We start from the raw sequence: 19,565 nt of genomic DNA, 5'->3' as shown, positions 1-19,565 counted from the left end.
ATGGAGACATAAACCACATCATTAAAGCAAGAGGTTGTGGAAACCAGGCTACACAAATCCTGTTTTATAACCAGCTGTTTGAAAAGACATCCAAAAAGAGTTTTTCCTCACTGCAAGAAGCACGTGGGAAGTTTGCCTAATGGATTATCATGGCTAATCCCTCATCCCCCCAAAATATCTTCAGTTCTCGGTCACCAACATGATGGGTTCACCCAAACTCTTCGGGAATTCCTTTGCTCTGGTTACAAAGCAAAAGAACAGATGGGGAAAAAAAACCTCCCAAATCCCTCCTAGGCAGACAAAAAGAGAAATTCTCTCCCAAGGAAACAGTGAGCCAGGATGCAACTCCTGGATCCTCCCCACCCAAAAGACACCTCCCAAGGAATAGGGTGTGAAAGGGCTGAGCCAGCACCTGGATGAACACCTGGAGCCATTCCCTGCACCTAAACCTACAGGAAGGGCTGGGAAGGAGGTGTTGGAGGTGAGGAAGGCTCCAGCTGACAGTCCTGCTCCAGAGTTTCTCTCCAGGTCTTTTATCCCTGCTAGAAGAACATGAGACAGTGTTTTTCTCTAACTCAGGAAGGAATATTCAGCTCTGCTTCAAAGCCATGAGCCACCTCCCTCCCAACGCTGATACTGATCTAAATATATTTAAATCGAACAATAATATTATTAAGCGCCTTTCTTGTCTTCAGTGTTTGTATTCTGAGTCTTTTAGAGGAAATTTTGAGATCTATCAAAGTATCTGGAAATGTACTAATTATTTCCATGATGATACGATCCCAAGTGGCAGAGTAAACATAATTACCCATATTAATAGAAAACAAAATCAGCAGCACTCCAAGGCTCTGTGGGCTTCAGATAGCAAATATTGTCACAGTCGATCATTCCCCACAAAAGGCTGTTTATTGTTCTTGTAAGTAAAACTGCACCCATTTAACAAGGAATCTCAGTGACCTGGTGTCTCTCCAGCATCTCCCTCAGCGAGAAAAGCTCAGTGGGAATGAAAAGCCCCCAGATTTTAAAGTTAGATTATTTTGACTTGATTGTGCCCTGCTTTGAAACCCATGAAACCCTGCAGCTGAGTTTTCTTTTCTTAACTTTTCTGGGTGTCAGAAACCTCGGGTATGGTTGTTAAAAACCTAAGAAAGAAAGTGAAAGGATTTCACTGATTTCACTTTCTGCTGAAAATCCTCCTTTTCAGGGAGCTGAAGGGATATCACTGGATCTTTTGTTACTTTTGTGAGCCTGTAAAGGTTTGCCTTTTAAAAAAACCCAACCAAAAGAACACCAAAATATGCAGACTCATGCTTAAAGTAAGATTTCCTCCTCTTTGCTCTCTGTAGGAGCCCTTACATGTTCCAGGAGTGTTTTACCTCCAGCTCTGAAGCGCTGGGAGATTTCCCTTCCACTCAGGGAGCACCTCCTGGGGCTGCAGCAGCTTTGTTCCCCAGCCCTGAAACAGCAGCTCTGCCCCTCAGAAATCTCACAGGGATGAAGTCCAGGGACAGGAAAATTCCTGTGTGCTGGAACAGCACAACAGCACCATCCCAGCAGGGACCCAGCAGGGCTGTGGGGACAGGAGGGGACACGGGCAGGGAGGAAGGATGGAGCATCCCCTCTGCCTTCCCAGGGCTCAGCAGGAGCTGCTGCCACTGACACCACAGATATTCCATTTAGAACCCTGACAGAACATTCCCTTCAACATCAGAACAAATGACAGGGATAAAAAGCCAAGGACAAACCCAAAGGCAGGCAGGACCTGCTGGAGGAGAACCTGACCCACCCGCTGAGGTTCCATCACCACAAAGCCACACTGGTGGCTCCTAAGGACACAGAGCTGCCCCCAAAAATAGGAATTTGCTCTCTTGCTACTAAAATCCCACACTTTGAACAAAATACACCATCACAGTCTTTCCCTCTTTGATGTGGGAAGGGTTGGATGCCATCGGAGTCAGCGGGACACCACACACCACCTTAACCCTTCAGTGCTTCCCAAGGGCCTGAGTCAACACAGGAGTTGTCTCATTCCCTTCCAGTATCACTGATCTACCTCGTTTCTGAAGGCAAAATCCAATTAGAAATTTAAATAGTAATTAAATGAAAGCCTCGTAAATCTCGATTCACATATCCCACAATTCTCACCTTCCTCCCGTGTCTCCCTGCTAAGCCTCCTCTGCCACAGCTTCTCCTTGCAGCTACCTCAGGTTTAGCATTAAGTGGTGAAGCATAAAATGCTATTTAAATACTATAATTTCAAGAGCAAGCAAAGAACATCCCATTTATCTTCACTAACCTTGAATATGCCTGTCCCATCTAATGAAAAAAGTGATTGAAGGGACTTATTTCAGCTCACCATCCCAAGGCCCCCATAAAAGCTGAATGGTAATTTAATTAGTTTCCTTTCTGGTGATTAACTAGGAATTTCTGATCATTTAATCTGAGTGTACTTTGATTCATTAAGTATCTGTTTCCATTTTTTTATGAGGTGATTAAATAACCCTGTCCAGGTACTCACCATGGTTGGTGTGCTGTGGATTTTGTGGGAATCAGATGGGAAATATGTAGGGTGGGAACTGCATTTCCAAACGTTTTTGGGGCTCTCCTGCCTAGATGACAAATCAGCAGCTAATTTAGCCTGGCAGAGCTTGCAAACCATGAGCCAGATCCTGGCTCTGAGGAAAACCAGCAGGGGCCTGTGAGGCTGCTTTTCCCTGTGGTCCTGGTGTGATCTACATTCCCTCTCTGCCTGACCCCCAGGAGGGGCAACACCTGCCCCAAACCAGGGCTGGGGACTGATATCAAACCAGGGTCATTAAGTGGGAGATTCTCCCACTGCCCTCCTGCTCCAGTGCCATTTCTCCTGAGCAAAGCAATCCCTCCCTCTGCTGATCCATCATCACCCCTCGGGACCAGGGAGGTTGTAACTGCTGGCCTGGCTCATAAAGGATGATTAAATAAATCTATTAAAGTGCTGGGAAGACTTAGAGTGCTATATACTTAACTTTTTATTTAGATTTAAAGCTTATTATAAAGACTGTACATGCTCTCCAGGCACCCATAGCAAAAAGGAAACTCATGATCCCTTCAAATGTTGCTTAGCACCATAATGGGATAAGGGAAGTTAAATTATCAGGTAGCTGATACTGCAGCAAAATACACCTCATCAGCTCCACCCTCAGAGAAAATGGAAGTACCTCCAGCAGCCAAAGGACACCAGGGCAGGTTTCTGAGCACAAACACACTGTGGTTCATTTTAATCCATTCTGCCAGGATGGTGAGATGGGATTTGATTCCTTCTATGAAAGAAAAAATTAAGAAAATCCAGAAGCTGGACAGTGCCTCAATTCTCTTTTTCTTTGTTTTGATCCCCAGATCGGATGGATATAATCTGATATAACCTGATCACCCTGAATGGATTCCAGGGACACTCAATACAGCCATTCCCACCTCCAACCCCTGGAAAGCCAAACTGCAGCACTCCAGGGAGGAACAAGGAATGTGAACATCCATCCAACACTTCCCATGCTCCACACAACAGGGAATGCCTGTCCCAGCCTTCCAGCACTCCCTGAAGGTCCCCAGTTCATTGTCTGCACTGAGGCTGCACAGGAGCAGCTCAGCCCCACGTGCTGCTCTGGTTGCACCCCAGGATCCAGCAGCTCTGCCAAAGCAGCTGTTCTTCACCACAACCTTGAGGGAAGTTTCCCGGGTTCCCTTGAACTCCTTTTCATGTTTTCTGAGCCTGCACCTCGTAAGAGGTGTTATCCAGGTCACCAGGAGAAGCACAGCACAATTTCCCCCTGGTGTTTTACAGTATGGAGATAACTCGGTGCAGTTTGAAGAAAAGGGAAAGATTTTTAAGGGCTGTAAAAGTAGGGTAGAAACAGAAAAATCCCAATTAGTGTGGAACCACCTAATAAACGCTGCCTTATTCGTGACAAAGATTTTCAGGACTTCAAATTGGACCTAAAACTCATTTCACTAAGACTTGGACATACAAACAGAAGGTGAAAAATGATACCCAAGGCATTCCCAAAACCAGCTGCCAGCCCCAGGCAGCCAAAAACCAGGCCCAAGGCTGCTCTCCTCCCAGCCCTTGCAAATTTTAAGATTGCCTTAATCACCACAGGATGTTTTTATTCTTTTTTAATTAGTTATATTGTCTTTACAATTGGGATTCTGAGGCACCTTTTATTCCCCCCTCAACAGGAGCTTGATTTTCTCTCTAAGTGGAAGCTGGAACACCTGTATGACATCACATTTTACAGGGCTATGACAACACCTTTCAACTCTGGCAGGTCAGGGATAATGCTGGGCTTTGAGACCTGGCTGGTTTCCTTTATTCCAGCCCAGCATCCCAGCAGGAACCAGCTGGCTCCATGGGACAGGGTGGGATTGCATAGGGTGCATTTGTCACCCTTCCCAATAATTAATCCATTTCTCTGCCTCAAATCACAGCAAAGGCAGCAGAGTCACTGGAGGAGAAAGGTGAGAGCCTCCCACCAACATTTGTCATTTTACTGAGACACAGATTCCTAAATCAAGGCTTCCCTCTCCAGTGCTGGAATCAGACAAATCTGCATGAGGCACAAAAGGAAAGCTGACAGCAAATAAGGAATGTGTCCTACTTCTCCAGCCTGAGGTACAACCCCACCTGCTAGCATAATCTGCCTTAAAAACAATTCATCTGGAACACTGTTCCTTGCCAAAATTTTGTTATTTCAGAGCAAGTCCGGCCCTTTAATTATATCAAATGCTTTTCAGAGGATAATGCAAAAGGTGTTATAATTCTAATTGTGCACTAAGAAAAAGTGTCATGACAGTAAAGACGTCCCAGGTGATATTCAGGAGAACAATACCAAGATGGGAGAGTGGAGGAAAGGCTGCAATTATTCCATGCAGGCAGGACAGGGAATCGTGTTGGTGGGCTGGAGGGAGTTTGCTGGTTTGCATTTGGGAAGGGAGCCACAGGTCATTGTTCCCAGCCCTGCAAACGGAGGTAAAACCAAGCACAAACCCAACCTCATTCCCACAGCAGGAGCTGGAGGGGCATCAGCCAGGTCTCCAAGGAAAGGCCCTGCAGATGAGCAGCATTCCTGGCTCAGACACACACTGGGGGGAAGGTGGTAGAGCCACAGGTTAGGAAGGAAATTTGTTTAGCTTTTAGAACCAGCTGTTCTTGCCAACTGCCTCAAAAAAACCCCAAACTAAAGCAAAGCCCCCTGAGAGGCAGCAGCCTGAGCCTCTGTGAACAGACACTGTGACTGCAGGCTTTGGGGAACAAGAAACCAGAAATTAGAATATCAGACCCAGTGCTGGGGATCAGGTGGGCTCTGAGCCCGGCTGGAGGGAGGTGGAACATTCTGAAGCATTAAATGCATTTTCTAGACACGCACACCTGCACGAAGGAGGCTCAGGACTGGTGTCTGCAGGAGAAAATGATACAGAGCTAAAACTGGCACCACTGGGGAAGAAAAACTGCTGAGAAAACTGGTTTAGAGTGGAAAGTGAGTGATCCACAGAACATGGGAGGTGACTGCCTCACATGTGATGGCCAGAGTGGGCCAACCCAGCAAACCCAGCCCTTGTGGGGCCGAAGGGAGCTGAGCAGTGTCAGCACAGCCACACCCAGGGCTGTGCAGTGAGGGACAGTCCAGGAGTGATCCCACTTCACCACACACAGACTCAGTCTTCAGGACAATGAGCCTTTTGCCCAAAGCAGCACTTCTCTGGAATCACACCCCTGCTGGCACTGGGGCCACAGAGGGCAGGGTAGAGGAACAAAAGTTTTATCCCAATGGTTGTGGCCGTTTGGCCACCATTCCGTGGGCAGGTTAATAATTTAACTCAGATTAAATTCAAACATTCCACCATTCCCCCATTCCCAGCAGGGATTTCTCCCCAGCAGCTCTACCACGAGTGCATCACTGCTGAGCACGAGGCTGCCCAGGTGAGAGAACACAGTTTAAAGCATGGCTGGGAGGGGAACATTGTGTTGGTCCCTCTGCACTCACTCACACAGCATCACACACTCACCCAGAGGTGCTGACAACCCCCAGGGAAGGATTCACACTTTGCATTAACAGCACTGGCTCTTGGGAAGCTCCTGCCAAAGACCAGGGCTGGGCTGGAGAAGGAGCCTCCGGGAGCAGAAGTGCTGGAAATGCTGTCTCAGAGCAGCCCAGAGATGAGGATATAGTGGGAGAAGATAAAGATGAAAAAGAAATTACAGTGGGAATGCCTCATTCCACAGCCCATAAATCCCTCTGGGGTAAGAGCCCTGCGGCTGCTGCTGGATGCACATCACTGGAATCCACGAGAGGGAAGGCAGGAAAGAGATTAAAATGTTCAATCATTTGCAAACACTCCCCAGATGAACACCAGTGTGTGCTGGAAGAACAGCTCCAACACAAAACACTGCACCACGTGCTGGGAACACACAATGAATCATGGGGATGAATGGATGGATGGATGGATGGATGGATGGATGGATCCAAGGTTTATCCACCTAAGGGAGCACACTCCCAGAGTCAGCTCCAGCCTGGAATCATCACGGATCATGGTCTCCCTGGGCTTGGAGGCACAGCCAAACTACACCCAAACCCTACTCCCCTGTCAGCACCCACCCCCTGACAGGCAGGACCCTGTGTGGCCACAGCACATCGGAGATGTCACCTCGATGTTACCAAAATCTCAATTAATATCAAGATAAAAACCATCAGCAGCATCAGATGAAAAGTTTCCTGGGAAAATTCTGCCCCTGAAACCCTTTGGCAGTGCCCAGAGGGGAAAACTTCCACCTCTATTAACTCATTTCATGTCCACTGATTTTTGTAACGTCACCATCCTGCACTTCCCACCCGAGCCAAACACTTCTCCTTCCAAACAGTCTCTGCTGGCTGGACACATCCCAGGAGAGGCATTTGCTTTGTTTGTACTTTTATGAAGCATTGCTGCTTTTCCCTGGAATTTTATTGCCCTGTAAATGAGGATGCAATACCAAAAGCTGCTTTTATTTTTGCTGGGATAGAGCTGAACAGGAATAAAGCCACCAGCAATGCACTCACCCTTCCTTGATTTCCACGTAGAAACACTTCACAGAGCCTCTTTAAAAGCTTTCCTCACCGAAAACTTTACCTCCCAAACCTCCTCCTGAGCCCACAAAGACCTGGACATCACTCAAGACTTGCCCAGGGTGGAGCATTCCAGGGCTAACAGGATTTTGATCATCTTTTACCTTGCAAGAAACATTAACATAATGCTCTGACATCCCAAAAATTAACAAAGATGGATAAAACCTCTTCCAGTTCAATTCCCCCTCATGGAAAAGGTCACTCCCCTCCACGTGCTTTTCTTTTTTTGTCTCCAAAGAGAGGAATGAGAGAGCCAAACCAACAAAACTAAATTAAAAACCCTTAAAGTTTATACAGCAGACTTTTTTTTCACACATCAATCATTACTTTTCAGGCCTGACAGCACAGCCAGCACCACTTCTGTTGTTATTGGACTTGATGATCCTGGTGAGTCCCTTCAAACCCTGGATAGTCCATGATTCTATTCCAGGATACACCAAACCAAAGTCACCTCAGAGTCTCTTTCCTCCAGACTTTCAGCAAGCTGAAGGTACTTCCACATTTTTACCATTTCTACGCTGAAGGGTGCAGAGAATTTAAATTATTTAACCCACATCTGTTTAATCAGAGATGCCTTTGGAAAGGCTGGTTAACTTGAAATGCCATTTCAGTTTGGTGGCTGGTTTTTTTTCCCCACTCTCCCACGCACAATATGCCAGTGAGAATAACACCCTCCCACCCTCTGGAGGGACACAGCACAGGACCTGCCACACTCCCCTCCACACACAGGGATAAAGTCTAGCAAGGGTTTGTCAGACAGTTTTGCCTTGGCCTTGTTTGCTGCAGGTAAAAATGCTTTGTGGGCTGGAGAGCCCAGGAAAGGGGCTGATCCCTCAGCCCGGGTGGAATGGCAGCCACAGCCTTGGGATTCCATGGAACACGCCCAGATTTGGGGATGCTACTTTAAGAAACGTGAGGGATACCCAGGAAACGAGTTTCTCCAGCTCTTCTATGGAATTACTTGAGTTCTACCCATGAAATCCCTGTCTCATGAAAGCAGTTTGTGTGCATTTAAAACTAAGGGAGTAGAGAACTGGACCTTCCCTCCAAAGGAGGGTCAACACAAATCAGAAAACACAGAGAGATTGCAGAGCTTCACCAGAGAAGAGGAACTGAAACCCTGGAACCCTCAGCCTGTGTTGCCTGTCCCTGTTTTGGACATCTTCAACATTTCCATGCACAAATCCCCTTATTATTATTATTATCATGGAGCCACAGACTGGTTTGGGTTGGAAGGGACCTTAAAGCCCATCCAGTGCCACCCCCTGCCATGGGCAGGGACACCTCCCACTAGCCCAGGTTGCTCCAAGCCCTGTCCAGCCTGGCCTTGGACACTTCCAAGGATGGGACACTTCCAGCACATTAAATCCAGATTCCAGCCCCAATAAACCCCAAACCCCTCTGATTTCAGACCACTGCAGTCCCACTCCTTCCCATTAATGCTCCCAGGGAGGCACTGACACCACCAAAATGTCACTCCTAACAAGCTGGTATTTTATGGGAATCCTAAATGACCTTGATCAGGCTCCTGCCTGATCCCAACGTTCTGAAAAGCTCTTCTGGCAGGATTTTCAGGTTATTCATCTTTCCTCCAGGTGTGTGCACACAGCCCTGAGTCATGGGCCACGAACAGATGGGAGCTCTCTTATATTTATGACCTGCCATCTCTCTTTTCTTTTTTTTTTCCTAGAAATTAATTTTTCATCAAACCACTTTGAAAAATCTTTGAATTAACTTAATAACTTCATTCAAGGGGGAAAGATAACCCAGAATAGGCAGTTTTTAAGAAAACTCTTTGTGCTTGATTAATCAGCAAGTTGACCCTCTGGATATTGGATAAAAGGTGTGGGATTATCCCTTCTGGTTAAATCAGTTTTCCTTGTCTCTGGTCCCTTTTATAGGGAGCATCACCCCCCTGCCTCATTTTCTGTGGTGAATTCCTGCACATAGTTCATAACCACGAGTGTTAATTAATGGGGTCACAGGGAAAGTGGGACAGGAAAAGGGGACAATCCCAGGAACTGGGACCTGCTGCTTCTGCCCCCCAAGAGATTTGCAAATTACAGATGAAAACACTCCTGCAGAGCACACACACACACAAAGTTTGTGGTGGGTGTTTTGTCAAAAGATTCACAGGTTTGGAGTGTCTCAGGTGTTCAAGTGCAGGGGAAGTGCTCTTGATGGGAATTGAATTGCCTTGGAATAGCTGGGAGCAGAGAGAGAGCCCCAGTTGGTTGTGGCAAACTGCTGGGAAAAACCCTCTTGGGCTGTAAAACATCATATTATAGAAAGTAATTAACACAGTATAGATAAATATAAAATAAGGGCCACCTCATGGGGACCTGACTTGTCTTGGAATAGTTGGGAGGAGAGAGTGAGCCCTAATTTTTTGAGACAGACTGCTGGGAGTGCAGCAGATAGTACAATACTCTTGTATTGTATCATCATATGCATAATGTTCTACATAACAATCAATACAGCAAAACCCATCTAAATAATATATGAGATATATATAATATATAGAATATATAAATGCATCTAAATAATATATGATAATATATACAGATATAAAATAATAATTAAATCTGTCAAAAATAAAACAAGCACAAAATAAAGCAACAACTAAGAACCAAGAGAAATGTGGATTTCAGAAACTACCAGGAATCAGGTCCAAGGAGATTGGCCTGGCCAAGGCCTCCCCTGGGACTTTTGGGAACACTGAGGTGCCATCATTAGGAAGGTGACATTATAAAGGTGATGCCATCCTTAGGGCTCAGTGGTAGCTCTCTCAGGGCACAATCTAAGCCCACCCCTGCTGTTCCACCTGCTAAACTGAGCTTTCCTGAGCCTTTTCTAACCAACCACCCCAGCAAAGCACTGCTGGAGAGATTTATTGGCACAGCAAAGTCAAGTAAATTCAGTGGTACCTGATGTAAATCAGCTTTTCCCACTTGGGCTCAGCAAAGGTGCTGGAACTGCAGGGCCACAGGAGGCTCTTTTTGTCTGTTCTCACTCAGTGAAGGAGAAGAGAGAGGGAAATTAGGGCTGTTCAGGCAACACTGACATTTGGAGAGGCAGTGAACTGCTCACATCAGAACACACTGGATCCTCAGTGTGGATAAAACATGCCCAGGCTGGCCATAGATACCTGACAGGACATCCTGGTACACTGGGTACAGAAAAACCCTAATTTTGCCCTTTGACAAAACATCCCAGGGCTTTCAGCTCCACTGACACGGGCACAAAGGGGGCAGAGGAAACAACTGAGCCCTAAATATTTTCCCTGTTGGCTTCCCACACTCGTGGGAGCCCTGCTATTTATATGCATGAATGATTTATTTCTCTATTACCAGTTACCTCCCTTGATTAAATATATTAGTGCCTTTTAAGTTATTTCAAGCTACAATCATTTTAAAATTAAATGATCCTTCGAGTACCCTTTGGGAGCTGAACACTAAACTGACAGTTCCAAAATGCAAAAAAAATATGGTAGTTGTGCTGATTTGATTAATTAAACTGTACCTTTGATCACAGAAACCAAACAGGAGAATATTAAACCTCTTTTTAATTTGAGAAAAGCAGTAAAATAGCAAAATGGAGACTCTATTGTCATGGTCAAATGCTGTCTGTGTTCACTTGACAGCTTAAACTGTCACCTTAGGCTGCTGGAATTTCATTTGGCTTCACCAAATGTCCCCAGAAGAGCATTTCTGGGATCCCCCCCCCCTGCTGCTGATCGATTATGTCCGAGCAGGAAACGTCTTAAAAACTTTTCTCCCTTTAAGCCTTGCAAAAGATCTGAATTTAAATGGCACTTTTAAGGCTCTTTGGAGCCCGGGTACAACAGCAGCCCGGCTTTTGAAGAGCTCACAGAAATACTTCTGGGCCGAAAGAAAGGGGAGAAGTGACAAAAAGAGGAAGATAAAAGCAATCCCAAGTCCCAAACCTACAGAATCCCCTCAGCCTTGGCCTATTCTTTGGAACTAAACCTCATTTTGCAAATCAAAGGAGCAGCTGCTGAACTTGCCTTAAAAAAGAGGTGGGTGCTGAATGCAGGGCTGAGTGCAGGGACACTGCTGCTGCCATCCATCCAGCAGCCCCTCGGCTCCTCCTGCTCCCACCCAGGCTCTCCCCAGCCCCGGACCCACCCAGGACACCACGGATGGGCTCCCACTCTGAACCTCCCAGCCCTCTTGGGCTTCACCCTGGGGAAGGAGGCTCAGCCCCCCCAGAGGATGCTCTGCAGCAAACATGGGCAGGGCTGCCCAAATACCGCAGCAAAAAAGCCACAGGGCAGTATTTAGAGCCAGCACTGGGTATCCTCACCTGTGCAATTAGATGGTACTGGGAAAGGGACAAAACGGGGGGAATTTTTTTTCTCTCTTTGGACAAAACTTTGAAAAAAAAAAAAATCAAAAATTCCACACAGAAGCCTAAATTGATTTAAAAAAAAAAATCCTCCAAACATTTTCGGCTTTCACTAGTGCTTAACACCACGTCTCCCTGTGTGAAAAGACCCTTCAAATTGGATTTGCAGTGCTGTCTGTATGTTTTATTTCCCTTTGTGAGCTGAGGGAGCGCTGCTTTGTGAGATTTATCCTGGGCAATTAATATATCAAGCAGAGAATCCCACCACTGATTTCCCCAAAGAGGTTTTGGCAGCTCTGGGTTGCACTGGGAGCTTCACGCTCGTAGGTTTGAACCCTCTAAAAGTTATTAAAGAGCACAAGGACGTCACCAAATTAAAGCAATTCAGTTAAAATGAACGTGGCACTTTATCCACCCAAAGCCAACATATGTTACACATGATAAAAATCTCGGCTTTCCACCCCAAAACAACAGGTGTCTCGGTGATAAAAGTCAAGACAAAAGTGCTAAAGCCTCTCACATACTTTCCCCAATTTCTACAGCAACAGAGCTGTGACAGAGGGCTCCTGACTGCTCAATTTGATGGCCAGGCAGACTTATAAAAGCTGAAATGCTGAGTTTCCTAGGGGAAGACATAATGAAATCAATGCACTCATGAATATGGATGGAGGGACAGGGCCATCTGTTCGCCACCAACATCTTTGCTTAAAACAAGTTTCGAATATTTCGCCTGAGAAGTCGCATCTTTATTTCCAGGGATAAAATTAGACCTCGAATGTTCACCATCTCCGGTCTTTAAGTGCCATTGTTATGGAAATGCAGGTTTTTTCCCCCCAAATGATAATCAAAAGATTGACTGATAATACAGTTTGACAAAGTTCAGGTGGAGATTTCAGCGTGTCTGTGGAGAAGCTTCAAAATATTGACAGTCGGGGCACGTGGCACATAATGTAAATATAACTTGCTCTGTCCTCCTCAGAGAAACAAGAGCCTGTGATGTCCTGCCCTCATTTGTATCCTACATCCATCTGACTTCCCTTCTGTTTTGAGGGAAAACATCATAAGGCATTTTTATTCTGCATTCATGAAGCTGGTGTTAGTGTGGCCCCTGATGTGCAGGGGGGAACAGGGAACGGGTGGAGGAGCTGCTGCTCCCATCCCTGGGGGGAGGTGGGAATGACCCAGGAGCTCCCCAGGCCCAGCTGCTCCTGAAGTTTGCCAGGAAGGCCGAGGGGATGCCGGGCTGGGATAAGCTGAGCTCTCAGGTCACTGCGGGGAAGCTGAGCCTGAGCCAGGCAGGGCAGCTCAGCCCCCACTGGTGCACTCTGAGAGGGCTTTTGGGAGCCAGGAGCCAAGCTGGGGGAATTAAAACCCAAACCACTGCAAATGATCCCCTGGAGAAAAGACACCAACACACAAGGGTCTCAGGGCAGGTACCAGGAGGACGGGGCCACACTCTGTGTGTGCCCAGGGACAGGATGAGGGGTAAGGGCACACACTGAATGCCAAAGTTCCATCGGAATATGAGGGAAAACTTCTTTACTGTGAGGGTGACAGAGCCCTGGAACAGGTGCCCAGAGAGGTTGTGGAGTCTCCTTCCCATGAGATATTCAAACCCACCTGATGTGACCCTGTGCCCTGCTCAGGGTGACCCTGCTCGGGCAGGGCGTTGGATCACGTGTTCTCCAGAGGTTCCCTTCCAACCCCAACCAGCCTGGGATTCTGGAAGTCACAAACTGTGTGGCAGCAGGAGCAGAACTGAGGCCCCTCACAGGAACCATCTCAAGCAGGTTGCTCTCAATTACTGTGCTCAGTGTTAATTAATAGTCAGCTCTTGGTTACTCGGAGCAACAAAACTGAGACAGCCCAGATGGATGAAATTCTGACATCAAAGAAATGAGTGTAAGAACATACTCACAGGGCAGGGCAGTGGTACAGAGTGCTCCTCCCGGGGGTCCAGCTCAGCCCCACAGGCTCCAGCAGTGGGTGATGGCTTGGACCTGGGTTTCTCAACATTTCTCAGTATGTTTGGTTTCAAACCAGAGCAGATACAGGAGGTGTCCTGTGATGAACTCTGCAAAAACACAAGGAAAAATAAATCAATTTGGGGCTTGAATGTTGCAGTATCGCAAGCCAAAACATTCCTCTCTGTTTCATAAATACCACGTTGATGGTATTTATGTCTGTTTTAAAAAACATCTCAAAAGAAACCTAAACGAAAAGATACGGGAGTAAAAGCATTAAAACTGAATATTGTCCACACAGTCAGGATTTTTCTAAACAAACCTTGGAAGATCAATACTTGCCCAAACTCTGCAATGTCACTGACATGAGGTTTTGGTCAAAAAAAAAATGCCCCACCAGGGCAGGAAGAGTGACAGGGATGGGAGACACTCTTTGAAACACCACACAGTTATTTCAGGCACGGCCTCTGTGTGAGCCCAAACTCTTCCTGCAGCCCCCCAGCGCTGTCACTGCTCTGCTCAAAGCACAAAGAGCCTCTGACAAAGCCCAGCTGGGGCCCCAAAATCAGGGCAGCCCAGCAGGGAACCCCCAGATCCCTCAGCCCCCGGCTGCAGTCACTAATTAGCTGAGGCTCAGAACGAGCCCCCGATCCTTTTATTGCCCCATCCATGCTGGGAAATGGAAAAGCAGGAGCGGAGCTGTGCAGCACAGCTCGTTAGAGCTCCTCTCCCTAATTACCAGCACTGTGACACTGCCCAGCCGCTCCCCTCTGGAATTGGGGCTGTTCCATTCACAGCTGCCATGGGAAGTGCTGGCTGGAATCATCCAGGGACACCCGACCCAGCCACGCTCCCACCTGGGGATGGAGAACGGGCTGAGCTCACGGCTGGGGCTCATTTCCCAAATTCATTCCTGCAGCTGATCCCGAGCCAGGACAACCTGGACAGGTTACACCAGAACGGCTTCTCCCTTTGCATCCCAAATTCGGGCATTATGCTCAACCTGCTCCTCCACTCCCATTCAAAGGTGCAGATTGCTAAATTTGCATAATAACTATCTACGGCTAATTATCCTGATTTGTTCGTGGAAAGAGCCACTTTCTGCAGGGCTTAAAATCACCATAAACTGTGCATAAGAATCAAGAAAACACCGATTTATCTTATTAACAGTGGAAGCAGTTTAGGTGTTCATTAGCAGGGGATTATTTGAAAGGCATTAAAGGGCTCTAAGGACCAGCTCACCTGACAACCCCTGAGCACCCTGAGGTGCTGCAGGTCAGGGCTGGAGCAGGAGACAATCAGCAGCTCAAAGAGCAAGGGGTGAGGCCAAGGGAGCACCCAGGGGTAACCATCCTGGGAATTCCTATTTGGCACAACAGGCACACACTGTGTGGACACTGCAAAGGTGCAGAAACCTCTGAGAAAGGTGTTAGTTGAAGAAAAGTGAGATAAAACCAAGTGCTTGCAGCAGCAGTGTGTAGGTGAGCTCAGCAAGCTCCTGTGCATAGAAAACAGGCAGTTAAAATTCATTTTCTGCCTTTTTTAGCATGATTTTGGACATATTTCTATCAAGGTGCAAAGCTGAGCTCCTGTTTCCTAGAGAGCTTCGATGCCTCCCTGATATTCTCAGTGCTCTGCTTGGCTGGCAGCTGCTCCCAGCCCTCCCCTTCCAGCAGCTGTCAGAGCAGTTCCCATAATATTCATGGACTCTCCATGTTTTCCAGCAGCAGGTGGTACAATTTCTGTATCTGCAAACCATCAACATCCACATCCAGATTTTTCTGCTTAACAGCTACTACACAGCCACAAAGTGTTATCTTTTCCTGCACGTAATTTTAATACCCCCCAGTAAAAGCTAAAGTGAGGAACTTGTGTTTAAGGAAAAGATGTTCCCATGGAACTTTAAGTGAGATTTTCACAGTGGGAAGAGATTACAATAATGGAGACTCTAAAATATAGAGCCATTCACTCTCCCTTTTTCCCGTGTCCCAGAAATATCCTCCTTAGTTTTTCACTATGGAATTGCCACAGGCACCCAGGCCATGGGGATGCTTGGAACGGGACAAACTCCTTACACAGCTTGGAAAACCCCAGGCAAAAGAAGTCAAAGGATCCAGAGAATGAATGAGAAGCAGATTGCACTAAAGTTTCCCCTTCAAAGACCCCAAACCCTTTACTTTGTGCTGGTACAAAGAAATGTGAAACCCAAACCAAAATAATTATTTGCTGTTTTGCCATCAAAGTTTCCATGAGACTTAATGGAATTGGGCAGCTTTCAAACCAACAGCTAATTTCCACCAGAAACAGGTCCACTATCCATGTCCCTAAAAAAAAAAAAAAAAAATCTATGGATTTTGGATTTTGGAACACAACCCCTTCCCTGGTAAAGCCATGAAACACAGAATTACGTTCCCATGACAAACTGCACGACTATAAATCTTTATTTCATGGTGGCGTGATGGATTTAATAACAGGATGCATTTAACAATTCCTTTTTGCCAACCTCTTCCTTAATTTCTTAGGAAAGAACTTGCTGGGTTTAAGGCAGGTTTTAAGGAGCTAATTTTCCTTAGTGATCCTGAAAAGAGCTGGAGTGTAATTGCCAGGGAGTTAATGGAGTCATTGTGCATATTTTTGTTCTTCATTTTCCCAAGCACAATTTGAACCTTCCAGAGAAGTAACAAAGAACAGAATATTAGAGGCATCTTTTCCAGCCCATCAGGTGAGATTCTCATCACACACCAACCCCATGCAGCTAAAAATTCAACTGCAAAACCTGTGTCAGCTGCTCTCCAAAACAGTTTTCTGTGTCAATAAAGCAGCAAGTCATAAATAAATAATAACACACAACGGCCAGAGGTGTCCCTGCTTTTAGGGAATCTGCTGGAATTACTGTCCTGCCTGTGTGTGAGGGTCAGTGTGTTACTCCTTCCTTGCCCAGGGCAAGGGATTGGAACAAGAATCCCAGGATCACCGAGGTTGGAAAAGCCCTCCCAGTCCATAGAACCCCAGCCCATGGATACCCCCTGTGCCCCATCTCCACCTTGTCCCCAGCCCAGAGCACTGAGTGTCACAGCCAGGCCTTCCTTGGGCACCTCCAGGGCTGGGCACTCCAAACCTCCCTGGGCAGCCCCTTCCAGTGCCTGACCACCCTTTCCAGGGAGAAATTCCTCCTGATGTCCAACCTGACCCTCCCCTGGCACAGCCTGAGGCCGTTCCCTCTCCTCCTGTCCCTTGTTCCCTGGGAGACCTGCTGACCTTTGAGGTCCCTCCCAAGAGGAACCACTCTGGGGCTCTATAAATGCAAACACCTCCCTCTCCTTTCATCTCCTGCTTCCTGAAAATGGTGTCCCCTCATTCCATCTCTGCAGCACACCCTGCCCAGGCCCACAGGCTGCTTCTTCTTCATCATCATCATCATCATCATCATCATCATCACCACCACCACCACTCAGGAGTTCCTGCTGAGGGCTCCCAAACACCCCCAGCTGACACAACACACCCTTCTCTGGGCTCCTTCATCTCCACCATGGACCCACCCAACCACCTGCACACCAAGGAGGCAAATGGAGCACCAGTTCCTTGGTTTTCAGGCCAAAAATCAGCTTTTTAGGATGCAAACCAGGTATATCCATCCCCTCCTTGCTGGGCAGTTTGGAGCAGGGAGGGGTGCTGAGCACCCACCACCAGGTTAGAAAACCCAACTGTTCCTCACAAATGGCCAAGGACTTTTTGCAAAGAATGGGTTTTTTTTTTTGCCACGAGGTTGATTTTGATCTTGAAGACTAAAGAAACATCAAAGGGAAGTACCTGTGGGTATATGATATTCTCCTAGAACAGGCATGCGCTCATGAATACCGATTTATAAATATTCAGGATAAATATTGTACACTGAGAGTTCACCCGAGCCCTGCTCTGCTCCCCCTGCAGCCCCATGGAGGTTTGGACTATCCCACCTTGGGTTTCACCTGCTGTTCAGCATCCAGCTCCTGTCCCACCCCAGGGCTCTCTCTGTGCCCAGGCTGTGCTGTAAATGTGGTTTGAGGCAGTGCTGGGTTTGCAAAGGCAGCTCTGGGCGTGTGGGGCAGAGGCAGGGGAAGGCTGGAAGCCAAAGCAAGGTACTCACAGGAAAAATGATCAGTAACCCAGGCTGAAACCAAAAGGACAATTATCAAAAATGGCAAATTCCACTTCATTTCTCAGCAAAAAGAAAACCTGAAAGAGCACCAGGCTTTGCACACCTTCCCAGCCAGGCTTGCCCAGGGCACACAGAACGAATTTGGATTTATCCTCTCCACGGTTGTTTCCAGAGCCAACTGCAGAGCAGGGGGGTATCACTTCGTTCCAAACTCCACTGCTCCAGCTCTGAAAAGCTGCTCCCAGTCCTGCTCTCCAAGCTGCCTTTGCAGCCCAGCATCATTTCTAATCTCACCCTGAGAAAACCTTCATAAATCTGCTAAATGACCCCGATCTGCAGTTTTCTCACTCTCAGTTTGCAGCGTCACCTTATCAAAGAGTTTCTCTGCCCACATGGATTTAAAAAGCACGTTTATAAAAATCAGAGTCCCCTGATAATCTAATAGGTCTATAAAGAAAACATTTCTTTTTCCCACACAACGCTGGAAAAACCTTGAAACTTGTAAACAGGCAGGAGATGTGACAGCAGCAACTGGTCTCTGTTAACAGCAAAATATAAAGGAAGGAAAATATGAGTAGAAAAAGTGTATCTTGCATATATAATATAGTTTCTGCAGTCAGGTGCTTTCAGGAGCTGCACAAGTTTGACTCAGTGTTGTAATTAAAATGTTCTGTAACAGTGGTAATTATCCCATCAGGTAAAGCACAATGGATGGCAGCACAAGCCTCCAATATAATCATTATTTTAAAGCTTCATTTCAATTTTTGTGGCTTTTAAGCACCTCCCTCCTGCCTGGGAACAAGGATTTTTACTGTGGTCCAAGCCCCTGAGTGGGACAGAGTGGGATTTTTGTTACCTTCTTCTCTCTCTCCACTCCACACCAACTGAAATTTTTATCAACTTCAGCCTTTTAAAGAGAACTAATTCTAATAAAATTAGATTAAATTAAAATGAGATTAGTTAAATTAAAATCCAATTAACCTGGGCACACCTCGACAGCTCAGAGTGAGGGGAGAGGCACAGCCCTCCCACACCACAGAGCATTTCTGTCCTTAGGAACACACAGGCCCTGGAAACTTCTGGAACCCAACCCAGGACACCCCAAACCACCACAGGAATGACAAAGCCCCTTCCCTTTGCCAACAGTTCTGAGGGACAGTGACCTGAGGGGTGCTAAAATTTAGCTTTTTGGGGGATAAGTGAGGTTTTAAGATCTATATTGAACCAAAATAACAAAGGACCAGATGATTGCTGCAGTTCTGTGCTTTGGAGCCTTTGCAGGGCATTGCCAGTGCCACAGGAAGATGAGTTATCTCCCCTTCCATCTCTGAAACCCTGATGCCATGGGTGGAAAAGCACTAAACCCCCTCAATTACCTCCATCTTCCCAGCTTCTATCAGACCTTTGCAAACTCTTCCAGCGACAAAATAGGCCCATTCACTTTGGAAAGGGGCAGTAAAGATGATGGATGCTTTTCGGAGTTTATTTTTGCTGTGTCCATAAACATTCCCCTAATAGCTCATCACAGCTGACGAGGAGCCTGGCAAAGCCAACTGCTGTTGACTGAAAATATCTGACAATTTTTTTCCTGGGCAAGCTGTACAGCAGGAATTATTTAGATTTGAAGAGCACTCTCCTGTGATCATCAAATATACATATTTGTCATAGTTAAGGCAGCCACACAGGCTCTGTTAATGAGCTTTTATTAAGAAATCCTATTTTAGTCCCTCTCACTCCAGTCCCTTCCTCCAGAGAGGCCGTGGGGAGTCCAAGATGTTTATCTGGCACATTTTATTTTCCTTTATACACCAAGATAATTAAATCACGGAACCAAATCCAAGGCAGGAGCTGAGGCATCATCCCCTGGATTTCCTTTTTTACCCCCAGGATGTTAGAAAGGCAAAATAAAATCAGAGAATCCCAGAAGAGTTTGGGTTGGAAGGGACCTTAAAGCTCATC

General features: G+C 46.6%; 1 long non-coding RNA gene across 2 annotated transcripts in view; it reads right to left on the bottom strand.

The window, feature by feature from the left end:
• Positions 1-3,054: 3,054 nt before the first annotated feature.
• The window catches only part of LOC127471628 (uncharacterized), a 56,315-nt gene continuing 39,804 nt past the window's right edge, over positions 3,055-19,565 (bottom strand). For both annotated transcript variants that reach the window (XR_007904710.1, XR_007904709.1), the window contains exons 2-3: positions 13,423-13,578; positions 3,055-3,299 (exon numbers count right to left, since the gene is read on the bottom strand). This is a non-coding gene — a long non-coding RNA (uncharacterized LOC127471628). The remainder of the gene's footprint in view (positions 3,300-13,422; positions 13,579-19,565) is intronic.

This window comes from Manacus candei, unplaced genomic scaffold (genome assembly GCF_025592945.1).
Source record: "Manacus candei isolate 608988 ecotype Guabito, Panama unplaced genomic scaffold, ASM2559294v1 h1tg000025l, whole genome shotgun sequence".
Lineage (NCBI taxonomy): Eukaryota > Metazoa > Chordata > Aves > Passeriformes > Pipridae > Manacus > Manacus candei.
Note: the sequence above shows the minus strand (reverse complement) of the source record. Positions and strands in the feature narration are given on the sequence as shown.